This window comes from Argentina silus (genome assembly GCF_951799395.1).
Source record: "Argentina silus genome assembly, chromosome: 6".
Taxonomy (NCBI): domain Eukaryota; kingdom Metazoa; phylum Chordata; class Actinopteri; order Argentiniformes; family Argentinidae; genus Argentina; species Argentina silus.
Window position 1 is genome coordinate 22,517,235 of NC_139660.1, and position 14,323 is coordinate 22,531,557.

The following is a 14,323-nucleotide window of genomic DNA, read 5'->3' on the forward strand; positions in this document are numbered from 1 at the left end:
GCACACACACGCCCCCGCTGGCACGCCCACACGTGCGCACACACAGGGAAGAGAGATAGGCTTGTCTTTGTGACTGACAGATTTCCAGCAGATGGCCTTCCTCTATCTGATTTTCCTGTCACACGCCACAAGTCACTGAAGGCTTGTTTATAAAGAGACGTCTGTGACTTCCCTCTAGTGAAGATTCACACCCCTGATACACAGTCAATCTAGAAACTAATCAGCTTTAGAACAAGGCAACTGCTGTATGGCGTTCCAGAGGAGGGGAGAGGGTGTGAGTGTGTGTGTGTGTGTGTGTGTGTGTGTGTGTGTGTGTGTGTGTGTGTGTGTGTGTGTGTGTGTGTGTGACGTAGAGAATCGGTATGTGTGTGTGTGTGTGTGTGTGTGTGTGTGTGTGTGTGTGTGTGCGTGTGTGCGTCTGTCTGTCTGACTGCGTTTAGATGAGACAGGAGAGAGGTGAATCGGTATTTGAAACGTAACATTTGAAATACCTTTCTCCTAAAATGACTCAAACTCAAGACAATATACGATGACAGTTTGCTTGTAAAAACATTTCCATCAACATTATCCAAAAGGGCACAAGACAAGTGCACACACACATAGACAGACTTTGTCAGATGGCGGATGATGATGAAATCGACGAATAGATTCATTATCATGCACACAAATGTTATGTTTGGGCATCAACGCAAAAGCTGGAATTTACCTGGAATATTGCTTTCATGGTCAATGTAACATGTTTATTGGAGTTTGATGACAACTTTGTAAGGCAATCACTGAAGGTACAGATCAGACCTGGGTCGGAAAATATTTGAAATCCCTTCACATACTTTGCTTGCTTGAGCACTGGATTGCCAGATGGATGGGGTTGGCTTTTAGGACTTCTTCATTGGTTTGATTTTGCCAGGCAAACTCAATCAACCACAACTAAATGTACTGTACTGGAATGATTTCAGAAAACTATGTGAACCCAGGTCTGGTACGTATAGCAGTCACTAAGAGCTGACCTCAGTATGGCACAGAAGAGTCAGCATGGGTAAATATCGTCAGCAAACGGCTTCCACGAGCCAATCATGTACGTGCAGTGATGAATTACCTGAAATCAGGCATACATGACGTGTATCGCATGATGATATCGGCGGAATAATTCCACCTTCCCTATGGGAACAAATCCATTTACTGTACACAACACTGTTGTGACCTGAGGGAGTATGTGTCTGTATGCGTATGTGTGTGTGTGTGTGTGTGTGTGTGTGTGTGTGTGTGTGTGTGTGTGTGGATTGGGTAGGTGTCAGCAGGGTATTTAGGGCCTGGCAATATGTGTCATGAATAGGGAGTTCACCTCGAGCCCCAAGGCACCAACAGACACTGTTCTGTCTGCATTCCTCAATCTTGCTATCTGCCAGTCAATCTCACCTGCAAAGACAGCAAAAGCATCCAAAGCATGGATGCTACAAAGCATCCAAAACTGCTTCACGCCATGTAATGGGTGTGTGTGTGTGTGTGTGTGTGTGTGTGTGTGTGTGTGTGTGTGTGTGTGTGTGTGTGTGTGTGTGTGTGTGTACAGTATATGTGTGTGTGTGTGTGTGTGTGTGTGTGTGTGTGTGTGTGTGTGTGTGTGTGTGTGTGTGTGTGTCTGTGTGTTTTTGTGTGTGTACAGTATGTGTGTGTGTGTGTGTGTGTGTGTGTGTGTGTGTGTGTGTGTGTTTGCCTTTCTGTGTTTGCCTGTCTGTTGAGTTGTCAGAAACACCCTAACCTGTAACCCAATAATCTTTGTACAGAAATGACTGGTCTCTGTCAGGACATTTTACCTCACGTCTTGTTAGGTTGTGATCTGACCCTGTGTGAACTAACGAAAAAACCCCTCTTTCTTACGTCTTTACTTGCCAAATCAAGATAATTACACTGCATTGTTTGGACAGAACGTATTGCACTCTACAAAGGTGATAGATAACTGACAAATGAGTTTGGTGTGGATTTCGCTACGTCAACAATGGACACGGTCTAAATGTGTGTCTAAAGGGAGTAACCTCTGATGATGAAAATGACTGTCGTAACTCAGCTCTCTAATAAAAACATCAGTAAAGTTACAAGGGTAAAGCATGAAGTTATGAAGAGTACCCACAGGGGGCGTTGTAGACCTTTGGTCATGTCAGTTGCCTCTACCAAGCCCTGAGATGCTTCTAACTCTCTTGTTCAAAACGATTATAAAGTCACACATTCTATTGCAGGAGAGGAATGCTACCTAAGACTCTCAGAGGCTTTACAAATTACAGAGCTGACCCAAACCATACTGTGCTGGCTCAGACATTTTCCTTTCACATTGTCCCTTTTAGTACTGGTAGCAACTCTGGTGGATGTGTAACCAGGCCAGCTGAGTACAGCTCAGCTCAGCTCAGCTCAGCTCTGTGGTGGATGTGTAACCAGGCCAGCCCAGTACAGCTCAACTCAGCTTGTTTGGGCTCTGTGGTCTAAAATGAGGGTTCAGCGTGCTTTCACACAAGCCAATGGCATCCATTTTACATTTAACACAACGTTTAGGGGTCAAAGGTGAGGAAAGAAATAGAAGTGTCATCATCAGGAACGTAACCACATCAACATCAATCTCTACCTTCGGGTGCGCTGAGAGTGTGGTGTCACTCATCCATCACTCAGTGTTAGCTGTAGGAGACAGAAGCCTTTCATTTGTCTACCAAACTGATCCTTATCCACAGGCGACGAAACAGGTTGAGCCAACAGCCAATGATGCGCCCAGAGATTGGGCCGCTCCTGTAATGTCAGCCGATCCATCAAGATTTCCAGAGAAATGTTTTCATTTGTGTCTTGATACTGATAGGTGTAACTACCACCACGTTTACCCTCTTGTTGTGTCCCACTGGAATGACTCTGTCAATTCAAGTCACGATCAGTCGCGGTGCAGTAAATGAACACAATATGAAATTGCTGACAGTTCTGCGCAATACATGATGAGTCATTGTAACTTGAATGTCCTACTTCGTGTAAAGCAAGACAAAGGTATCCATCTTGGAATAAGGGTTATGTTGATACATATTAACAACAAAATAATACATATTAACATAACTCAGACAATACATTTGTTGAACAAATGATACCATTTCAGCATAGGTTTTCTCTTGGACAATGGAGATGTACATTGGCACGTGTACCATGCCATAGACTGACCAATCTCCAAACCCAGAAACTCATCTCTCGATTGAGATTCGGGAGGTAAGTAAACACTGGGGACGGGAAGTTGTCAGCAAGTCTCCACCCCCCGGAAGTTTTTGCGGAGCTCCTCGAGATGCCCCTCCCGTTCCGCCCTGCCCTCTGTTTACAACCCAACTGGCACGCATGATGAAAATTAAAACATGGAGTTAGCTGAACATGTTTTTGATAGCTTCATTTCGCAGGTGAGCAGTGTGCGTTCACTTCCTTGGTTGAAATCCCTGCCTCCGTTTAAAAAAACAACAACAAAAAACTCCTCAAACCCTCTCTATTCTACGATAGAATCCGTGGTGCTGGTTCAATTCACCGGATGGATAAACTATAAACTCCCCGTTTTCATTTAAATGAAGAGTTTTATTTCGTGAAACAGGAGAGTATAGACCGACAGGAACTACTTTATTACGACACCCGTTAATCACAAGACCAGTACAGACTAACAGTTTTGTTATTTGGTTCCAAACATTCAAGGCCACACAACAGAGGAAGTTGGACTACAAGGAAATATTATCAAGATGGACTACACTCACCCTAGAAAGAGAGTAGGGAAGCTGGCGCCATTGTCATTTGTATTTATTTATTTATGTTAGCTGCAATGAAAGGAGTTTGGTTTAATAAATGGAGTCAGATAAAGAGGACACATTTGGTCCAACCGATATTAGATTTCATTCTTGTGATGGAACATTAATTCACAAATATTACCACTGGAATATAAATCGTATCCAATGAAAAACAAAACTGACTGGGATATCAAGAAAAACACAATCTTTATTACATCAGAGGGTCTTTCAGGGAAATATATGGAAATATGAAAACGAGATAGATTTCACATAATTTGGAAGAAATGTGATTACAAAAACATGAAGCCATAACTTGATATGTGTGTCTCTCCAATTCACTTTATTGAAAGGAGCTGCTTGAAAAATATATCACAGAAGATGGATGTTAGGAAACCGCTCACCTGAGACGTTTCGCTTATTGTTCATCCTGATAATGAGCTGGCAGTGATTCAGGGTTAAAACCGACTCGAGGCTCTTAGAAGCCATTATGTTAAGCAAACAGTTCACACGGCACAATGAATGTAACCCGTGTACTGGTGGTGATTTGGAATCACACTCTCATGATGAGGTAACCTCTGCCTGAGACATGTACACTCAAATGTGGCCCTGGGATCGTAAGGATTTCCTGGTCTAATGGTAGACGCTTGGGTCTTCCACACCGGAGACCTGGGTTGGAACCCTATCTGTGACACCTGCATGCTCTTAGACATGGGCTGTGTTTCATTCCAGAAAGTTGTTCCCTTGTCCCACTGGCCTTCTCAGATCTGATAGGACTGGGTAAGCTAATGTGGTGGAGCTGTGGCATCACTAAGCCTATCAGATCTGTGAAGGGGTGTGAACAAGGGCAGATTTCGAGGATTCAGCAATACAGTGTGAATACAAACACAAACAATGAATGAGGCTCTCAGTGTCTGGCCAGAGTGTCCAGCCAGCAGGCAGCATTGAGGTCAAACATGGCTATCAGCAGCTGCTATCAGAGAATGCATTCAATGATGCCAAAGCAATTATACTGTATATTTAAAACAATATTGTACTGCACAATTAAGCATTATGTGTTGAGCCAGGCAGGATGTGTTGTCTCACTGCTGTTGTGTCCCTTGAGTCTCACGGGGGGGGCTGAAATCTGCAAGGCCAGATAAGACGGAATGGTCAAGACTCTCCATTCACAAATGTATAATGATGTCACATCACTGTTTGAGATTGAAAACGGAGGGAGGGGATGGGGGGGGAGGGAGGGGATGGGGGGGGGGGGGATGTATATGTTTGGATGACCTCAGGATGTTTTTTTTCTCTCTCGTCGTCGCAACACAGTCGGTCCCTTCCTTCCGGAAAAACAACTGACAATAAAAAAATCAAGGGAAGACGGAGAAAGGCAGTACAGGCTATGATTTAGTGTGTTTTGTTTACACGTGTGTATGTGTGTGTGTGTGTGTGTGTGTGTGTGTGTGTGTGTGTGTGTGTGTGTGTGTGTGTGTGCACAGCTGTACAGGAAAAAGATCTTCTTAGCTTATCAGCACTCTCACCAGACACGTCACACTCAGGTATGTGTGTGTGTGTGTGTGTGTGTGTGTGTGTGTGTGTGTGTGTGTGTGTGTGTGTGTGTGTGTGTGTGTGTGTGTGTCTGCCTCCGGGAAAACACACCGCAGGAAAAACACAGCAGGGACAGGGGCCCTCTTTAAAAAAAAATCCCAATCCATCCTGACACTGGTATCAATGACTCATTCAGATGCTAACAAAACAAAAGTAGCTACTGTACCTCCTCTAGGACTTCAAACTACTACTAGGCCCATAGATCCCATGTCAAACTTGATCAAATCCAAGCCCATAGTATATAGTACATAGTACATAGTCCCAGAGAACACTACCATGTACCACCAGCCCCACCAAACCTCTCAAAAACCTCCACATGTATACCAGGGGAGGCTGGTGGAGGCACGTGTGTTTGATACCATTCCTTATTCCATTCCATGCATCACAGTGAGCCCGTCCTCAACGTATACCTCCACCAGCCTCCACTAATGTGTACATTAGTAATACCACTAATGTGTAGATACAGTAAGCAGTCATGAGGAAACACACTAAGCTGGCTAGCTTGCCTTACAGGACAGTAAATGTCAACACAATTATCCACACAGACATTAGGACCGCCTGGCCCTGTCAGGGTCCTGTTTCCTGAGGTATGAAATGAGATTACAGTGACACTTGGTACAACTTGTCGTGCCAAGATTTTACCTGATCAAAAGATACTCAAAGCTTTTTGCTCAGTGTTTGACGTGCTAATCAGACAGGTGTGTGAAGTGCGATCAGGGAGAAAGAAGAGTTGGCAAAATGGATTTGCCTTGGCATCATTTGTGAGAAGTGCAGGTGTTTGTGTGTGCGTTTGCGTGTGTGCATGTGTGCTTGTGTGTGTGTGTGTGTGTGTGTGTGTGTGTGTGTGTGTGTGTGTGTGTGTGTGTGTGTGTGTGTGTGTGTGTGCACGTGTGCGTGTGTGTGCATGTGTACAGTACGTGTGTGTGTGTGGATTGTAAGGGAAGGAAGACAATATATCCTCTTAAGATACTGGATGGACAAACAGGATGTTTGGTAGATATTACAATGAGAGAGGTGGAAATGATGATATGTGTGTGTGTGTGTGTGTCTACAGTATATGAGGAAGAGAGGTGTTGGTGGTTGTGGGGTGGGGTGGGGTGGGGGTGGGGGGGGTTTGGTGCGGTGCGGTGGGGGTGAAGGGGGTCTTCTTACAAAGGATGATTCACGTGTTCTTCATGATTTAAATGTGTCCATTATACAGATTCCTTTGTTTCAAACAATTATGAAGACGTCCTCGTCCGTTTTATCAGAACGTGAGATCACAGACCTGTGTATGTTTCAGACTGTCGTTTGGGAATGACTGTCTGGAGGAAAAGGGCAGAGCAACAGAGCAGCATGAAATGAAAACCTCATTGAGGAATCTCAATAATGGTGTTTACAGCCATGGACTGTATGAGTTTGATGTTTTTGTGTAGCAGATGAACACATGGTCCTTGTAAAAGGCAGGTACACAAAAGGTTTAGTTTAGTTCCAATAAGCAGAGCGGACATTTATGTAACCCTTTGTTTTACAGCCTCTTAAAGTACTTAAAAGGGCTTTATTTGAATTACACTCACTCGTTCTTTTAGGTTCACTGGCTCAAGCATCACTAATTCCAAAAAGTCAACTATGCTGAATTCCTTGAGGTAAGTAGTGCATCAGAAAGTCCCCCTTGTACCCCCATAGGTATTCCATCATTGCAAAGTACTAAAAGGTTAACAATGTCTTTATTGGCTAATATGACCAATGACCTTTTAACAGTCCTAAATAAAGGTATTGTAGAACCAATATCCCTTTAGGCAGGATTTCCAAACCTTCTGAAATGAAAACACACAAAAAAACACAAACACTACATGAAGACTCTTCTAACAATCTAAAAAAATATAGGTAGGCTAGATCATTTGGAAATGCTGAAGTTTACGAGAATCCCCAAAGCATAACTTAACATAACTATATATTATTACCCTTAACCGTAACCCTTAACCATGAACTTTAACCCTAACCCTTAACCCTATAGTTAACACTTATCCTTACTTGACCCTAACCCAAGCCATTTGAAATCTCCACTTCAATGGGGAGAAGTCAGAGTCGGGGATCCCTGTTCGACTTATTCGAAACAAAACCATGGGTGATCGGTATAGGACCAGTGACATTAGACATATTGACAGCGAACTGCGAACACACCTAGTTAGCGTTATTTCCTCTCCTCTGAAGCAGTTAACTTCTGTAACCCAAACATATTATTAAAGCCAAGGCTTTTGCTGTCAATGTGGTTTACTGATGCCAGGGTCTGAGTTCAGACAGGTCCTAAATTAGTTGCCCCCCACCCCCCACCCCCACCACCACCACCACCACCACCACCACCCCCCCCCCCCCCCCCCCCCCCGCTGTAGTAATAAACAACAGAATGTAGTTGTAATGAAAAAAGGTACAATGTCCTTGGGGTACGTCTGAGAAGGAGTAAGGGGAAGAGCAACATGATTTATGTCTGCGCAACAAGGAGGAAATATGTTGGGGAAGGGAGTTGTCTTTGAAGCTCAGACACTAAAATAAAATAAATGTTCTTGAAACCCAATAGCTTTTCTAACCGGAGAATGTTGATATTGCGAGCGATGATCGACAAGCTTTAGAGTTTACAGAGGTAGAGGACTACACTGTTAACGGATGAATCCGCGCAAGCCACACAGGGACACAAAGCAACCCTAAAACAAGCTCTCCAAAGGCTTGAGTACTGTTTAATACCACCGGATAGAAGACTAATATGGATTTGTAGTTATCCAGTTACAGAGGGCACTGAGATTAACACAGGCTATAAAGAGTGCACACACGCACATACACACACGCACACACACACACACACACACACACACACACACACACACACACACACACACACATGCAAGTAGGTAGGCAGGCATGCATGCACGCACACACACACACACACACACACACACACACACACACACACACACACACACACACACACACACACACACACACACACACACACACACACTGTGCCTTAGGGCCTGTGTGTCCTGCAGCATGTGTTGGCCTGTTGAGGAAGAGCAGCACAGGGTTAAGTCAGCTTTTTACTGCCCTGTCACTCAATACATTACATCACCTTTTTGACATTTAGCAGACACATTTATCCATGGCATTTTGACTGGTCATGGGTGCCTGTGGTTTACAGTGGCTACTCAACCCTTTATATCAAACACGGTCAGAGAGTGAACCGATACATTTTTTCAGATGCTTTATACATAGAAGGTTATTTGACGTCTGTGACCTATCATTTATTTATTACAGGAAAGTCAGCTTTTTTTTTTTTTTTTTTTGGTCTGCTCTCTGAATGTTGTAATCTGTCCATAGAGTTGCACAGACACATTATGACAGGGTAACAATTATCCCCTTTGTCTAAGTCAAGCCAAGAGAAGCTGCCCGGGGGCCCAGCATTGGCGGATAAGGCCACGTCCTTTTTTGAAGAACCACGGTAAGTGCAGAAAGTGTCATCTCTCTCTGATGAGAGAATCATGAGAACGATGCTGTCTTGACAAATCAAGATTTGTCTACCAAAACATGACAAGGGGTGGGATCGCTAATTACAGCTCAGATACGCCTGGTTTATTTAGCGTGAGTTCCCTGACAGCGGCCTTACATAAGAGGACAGAGATGAGTGTATATGATAATCGTATTAAGACATGACACATACCTGTAGGTTCCATTCCGTTTCGGTCCCATGGAACTGCCCCCCCCCCCACCAGCTCCCTTTTTGAGTTGACAGATTTCAAAATGGACTGGATACTGTAGGTGTGGTACGCTTTTATGATGATGGCCTCGTCTTAACCCTGCGTCAGGTTAAAGTGAAGCCACTCTCCCCGAGAAAGGAGGAATGCACGCTCCCACTGCCCCGGTGATTCAATCAAGACGGTGACACCGTCCGAAAAGCGCGTTTGACACAAAAGGGAACGTTGTTCGTTTGTGTCACCGTCTTGATTCAATCATATAAGCAATGGAGCGGACATTCCTTTTCTCTTTTTGTCCTGCTCCTGCTGACTACTCTGGATGTGCTTTCTGCTATCCAGCCCTGTCAGAACTGTGGAAACAGGACGTGTACTAAGACTATGGCTATGTGTACTGTATCTCGTCCGACCGAACCCAATACAACTCTAATTGCATTACTCTTGGGCTTTAGGTATCCCTCCTGTACGTGTTACTGTCCCAGCTGGCCCTTCATCGTGGCCAGACCCAAGGTTTTGACTGTAACCGTAAGCACTCACGGCAGTCTAATCAGTCATGCATGCTCTGCCAGGTCATCTCCCTGTGTGTCTGCTCTCATTAATACCATATGTGGAGGGGGGGTCAAGGGACCATCAAGAACAGCTTGTTTGAGTTCCACAGGCCAGTGCACTCATCACAGGATCTGTTGCACTGTAAAAAATACGTCTTAGTGACACTAAGTGCAGAACTGTCTGAGACATAATACAGTGCACCTTTCGAGTGTGTAGCTACACTGTCTCCAAAAATAACAACTGCATGACTTAGTGGACATGATGTTGGGTTCTCCGAAAATGTATAGGCACTTGTGTAATCCAGAAATGATCTGACATTTTCGCTCTACGGTAAAGGTCGCAATTAAGCTATGGACAGCACATCCAAGAAAAGCAAAGAGATAGAAATGGAACCCAATACCGTGTCCCTTTGTGACCCCACTCACGCCTTCAGTTGAATCTTTGATGACTGGACAGGTGATCTCCTCACACCCAGTGGAATATTCCATGGCCAAGCCTACCTGCAGGAAACACCCAAACATGAGCTAAAATGAGACTTCAACTGCGAGACATTTAAGAAAGGACCAGCTGTTTATGTCGAGTCATTGTTATTTAAAACCAGTATCTAAAGCAAACATGCATTCCCTTCCATGAGGAGGAAAGCAATACTAGGGTTTCTAATGGTAACTCTAGTCACATGAGATCTGATCTAAACTGAACTCTGTTTCACAGCAAAACATGGATCCTTCCTCCTCCCCACCCCACGAAGTTCACTCTCTACTTTGTCAGAGGTTAAAGGGAGAAGATGGATGTGTCAGTAATGCAAAGCGCTAGTGGCGTGATTCCAGGGATGACTGAATAGGGTTTCAGTGAACTGGGTACGCAAGGGTGCATATCCCACCGTGAGACGGTGAACCGTGTCGACTGAAAGAGAACCTAGCCAACAGAGTAGCTCTTCTGTTCCTTTGATGTATTTTGGAACATATAGTGAGGGTAAAAAAAAAAAAAGCAGTTTGTAAATATGAAATAAATAGTCAACAAAAACATAGTTTAGCTTTTGTTGGTTTTGTGAGGACTTTTGTCATTACTAATAGATAGATAGATAGATAGATAGATAGATAGATAGATAGATAGATAGATAGATAGAAACTATATTTATCCCTAGGGGAAATTCAGGTTCCAAGTAGCTTAAAGACATAGAGACATCACACATAACATACAACATACAACATACAACATAAGCAGGATTGTAAACAGGAAGTCTATATGAATACTATAGACAGATAAGAATAAAGATACTGAGAAAAATATACTAAATACTAAATACTAAGTAAAAATTCACATTAATGTGCTGAGGCTGTATGATAAGGGTGACAGGGCAGGGACTGACCCTGTGGTACAAGATAGTTTAAGTATTATTTGGTGAGGTGCAAAAAGGTAAGGCAAGACAGTGCAATTATAAGTCAGGAGACCAGCATTAAATACTAAAAACTAAATACTAAATATGGGCTAATATGCAAGGTATACAGTCGGCAGGGGAGATTTAGTGAATTGGGGGCCCATTTCACATTGCTATTGTTGGGGCCCCTACTTCACTATGTATAGGTCTGTGGAGACAGTTATATCATACCTAAATATTGATGTAGTTTGACTCTGTCCCAGCTAGGGATAAAGTTTAGTGTGGTGCGTATCTATTAATGCCAAATAATACAGTCCACTCTCAAAAGACTAGCTTACTAGTGATTGTTTCATTGCAGTGTACTCTATTTAGCTGGTATTTATAAACTTTTGAATATTATATTATATTTACTTTGTGATTGAGTGGCTGGTACATTTTTTTTTTTTGAGGGGGGAAGGGTCTGAATTCCTCTGGGGGGACCAAAGAAAATATGTCACTCAACTGAAGGTAAGATAAGGGAACAAAGGCCGCACAAGAGTGCTGTGCCAGGCCTTTGATGGGAAGATGAATCAACCTGTGGTAAATAGCTGTGATACTATGCAACACAATGCTTCCTTTGAGTATCAAAGGCTGTAATCCCTATTAACATCATATCAAACTTAAATCAACCTTTAATCCGATTTGACATACAATGTGATGACTGTATAGAACACTCAATTACGTTCGCGTGGTGGCCGGGGGAGGGCTTATATGAGGTTAGATATTATAGAGTTAAATGAGGTACCACCTTAAGCCTAGGGTGAAAGGTCAAAGGTCAGATTAGTACATCTGATCCTGTCCCCCTAACGACATTTCTTATCATCACTGCTTCCAGGGGTCACTGACTGACACACAACAGATATCTCTCCCAGGGTGCATCACTCCTGTAACCCAATGCCCAGAGACAAAGTGAGGCACATGAATCATGAAAGGTGAGGCTAACGGATCTGAACTCTGAACACTATGATGATGAGGACCCCAATAAAAGGATGAGGACCCCTCACACGTCCTATCAGCTGATGAGCTCCGGGAGACGCAACAGATAAAAGAACTTCTTCATCCCACACTCGACCAAGCTGACTGACACACACACACACACACACACACACACACACACACACACACACACACACACACACACACACACACACACACACAGTATGGATAGATACACAGTATGGACTTCATTGGAGACTATGTACATGGAACCGACTGGGCAATGTGGGTTTGGGGTGTGGATTTTAGGAAGGACTAACTGATCAGTGGACAAAACAGTCTTTCTCGATTGCTCGAGCACATTTGTCCGATCAGAATTCACTTATTCAAAACAATGAACACATATGCCAAAACTGAGAGACGTTGGCCAAAATGACAAATTTGATTTGCAAAATGCACTAAGACTCTCAAAACATTAAATACATGACACAACTTGTTAGCGAAAGTTATTTCAATCAATTGTTACATGATGGCCCAATAAATACTAACTCCAACTATTAATATACCAATAACATGGTTAACCCTCTTTTATATGTCTGTGCCATTTGTTGATACATACTATAATTATAGTACCATAAAAGGCAAGTAAACATATTATCACATCATGAGCTGTATTCTTTTTTCCTAAAATTATTTTTTACCAAAGATGACCAATGCAGAAAGAATGTCACTCAAGAGATTCAAGATTCAAGATTCAAGATTCTTTATTTGTCACGTGCATACAAGTATACAGTGAAATGCAAAAGTGACAGTGCCACAGAGTGGTGCAACAATACAATACGTTTTAAAATAGAATAACATAAAATAAAATAGAAGTACTAAAAAATAGCATGACTATGACTAAGAGCATGACTATCCAGAAACAAAAGGCTTCATTTTACAGTTGATCTATTGAGATTGGGGTGGACCTGCTGCCCAGCCTCTCTCATGGAAAGGCCATGTTTGACAACATGGTCAATAATTGTAGCACAACTTTCATCTGAAATATTAGCTGTTTGTATTCCCCTGAGAGCTACTCCACCACCACACATCTGAACCTCTCTTCCTCTCTTCCTCTACCTCTCTGTTGTCCTTGCCTTCTGCCTCTTACCTCTTCCTGTTACTCATTCTTGCAAATAGCAACTCAGAGGTGACCTCCTTTACGCATGCATAAGGACTGCTGATTGAACAATTGTGCAAAGATGTTTTGCACGTGTGCAGAAGAGGTTCATATTCAAGGGAGTCATTTGTATCAACTGTGACCAAATGTTTGAATTTTGCTTGACATGACTTACTCAACTGACTTTTACGTCTTTGGTAGAGAGTTGTGTTTCCTGTTTTGCAAAAATGTGCTTAGCATTCACATTGTGTGTGAAAGCGATGAAAAATGACTCACTATTTTGCAAAAAAAAAAGAATACTGTTGTGCTCATTAGGTTATGATGGAGATCAAGTGGACCCCAGTTTCATTAAAAGTGTCTTAGCAATCGAGAAACATTGTAATGGACCGTGCAATGTGACTGGGAATGTGCAATACTGACAGGTACAATGATGGACTAGATATATTTGATGGCTGTGCATACAGAATGGACGTTATGCAAATGTGCTTTGTGGATTGTGCTTATGTGTTTGGGTGCCTTGTGTTTTTAATATATTCATGTTGTTAATGTGTCACTGTGTTAGATTTCTGCACAAGCAGACAATAAAGTACAATGTAATCTAACCTAATCTGAATGTGTAATACAACGAAACAGCAAGCATGCCTGGAGTTGAAAGGAATACATCTTAACAGTCCCTCCTAAAGACCACTTCACCCTCACTACCCCCCCCCCCTATACTAACCCTAACCCCAACCCTAGAGACCTCTTCATCCCCGCTACCCCCCCCTGTAAATTCTCTCCTGCTAATAATGCTGGTGTGAGCATTGATTACTTTGTCTTATTATGACTGTTGGATAGATGATTCACTTACTTAAACATTTGTTGTAAGTCTTATTGTTGTAAGTCGCTTTGCTATTTAGCGTCTGCTAAATGCCATAAATGTAAATGTAATGAACACTTGAAGTGTTTGCTTGAGTCCGCTTGGATTGCCAGATGGGCAGGGTTTGCACTTTTGGGATTATTTCATACGATATTCTGTTCTGTGACTGATCCCAGGCTGGCACTGTGTGTACCCTTGAAGTGGGACAATTTCAATTGTGCCCCAATCTTCTTAAGTTTACCATCCCCCGGAAAACAAATGGCTGTGAGCTATCTCTCTCTACTCTCTCTATTGGAATGTAACATCTTT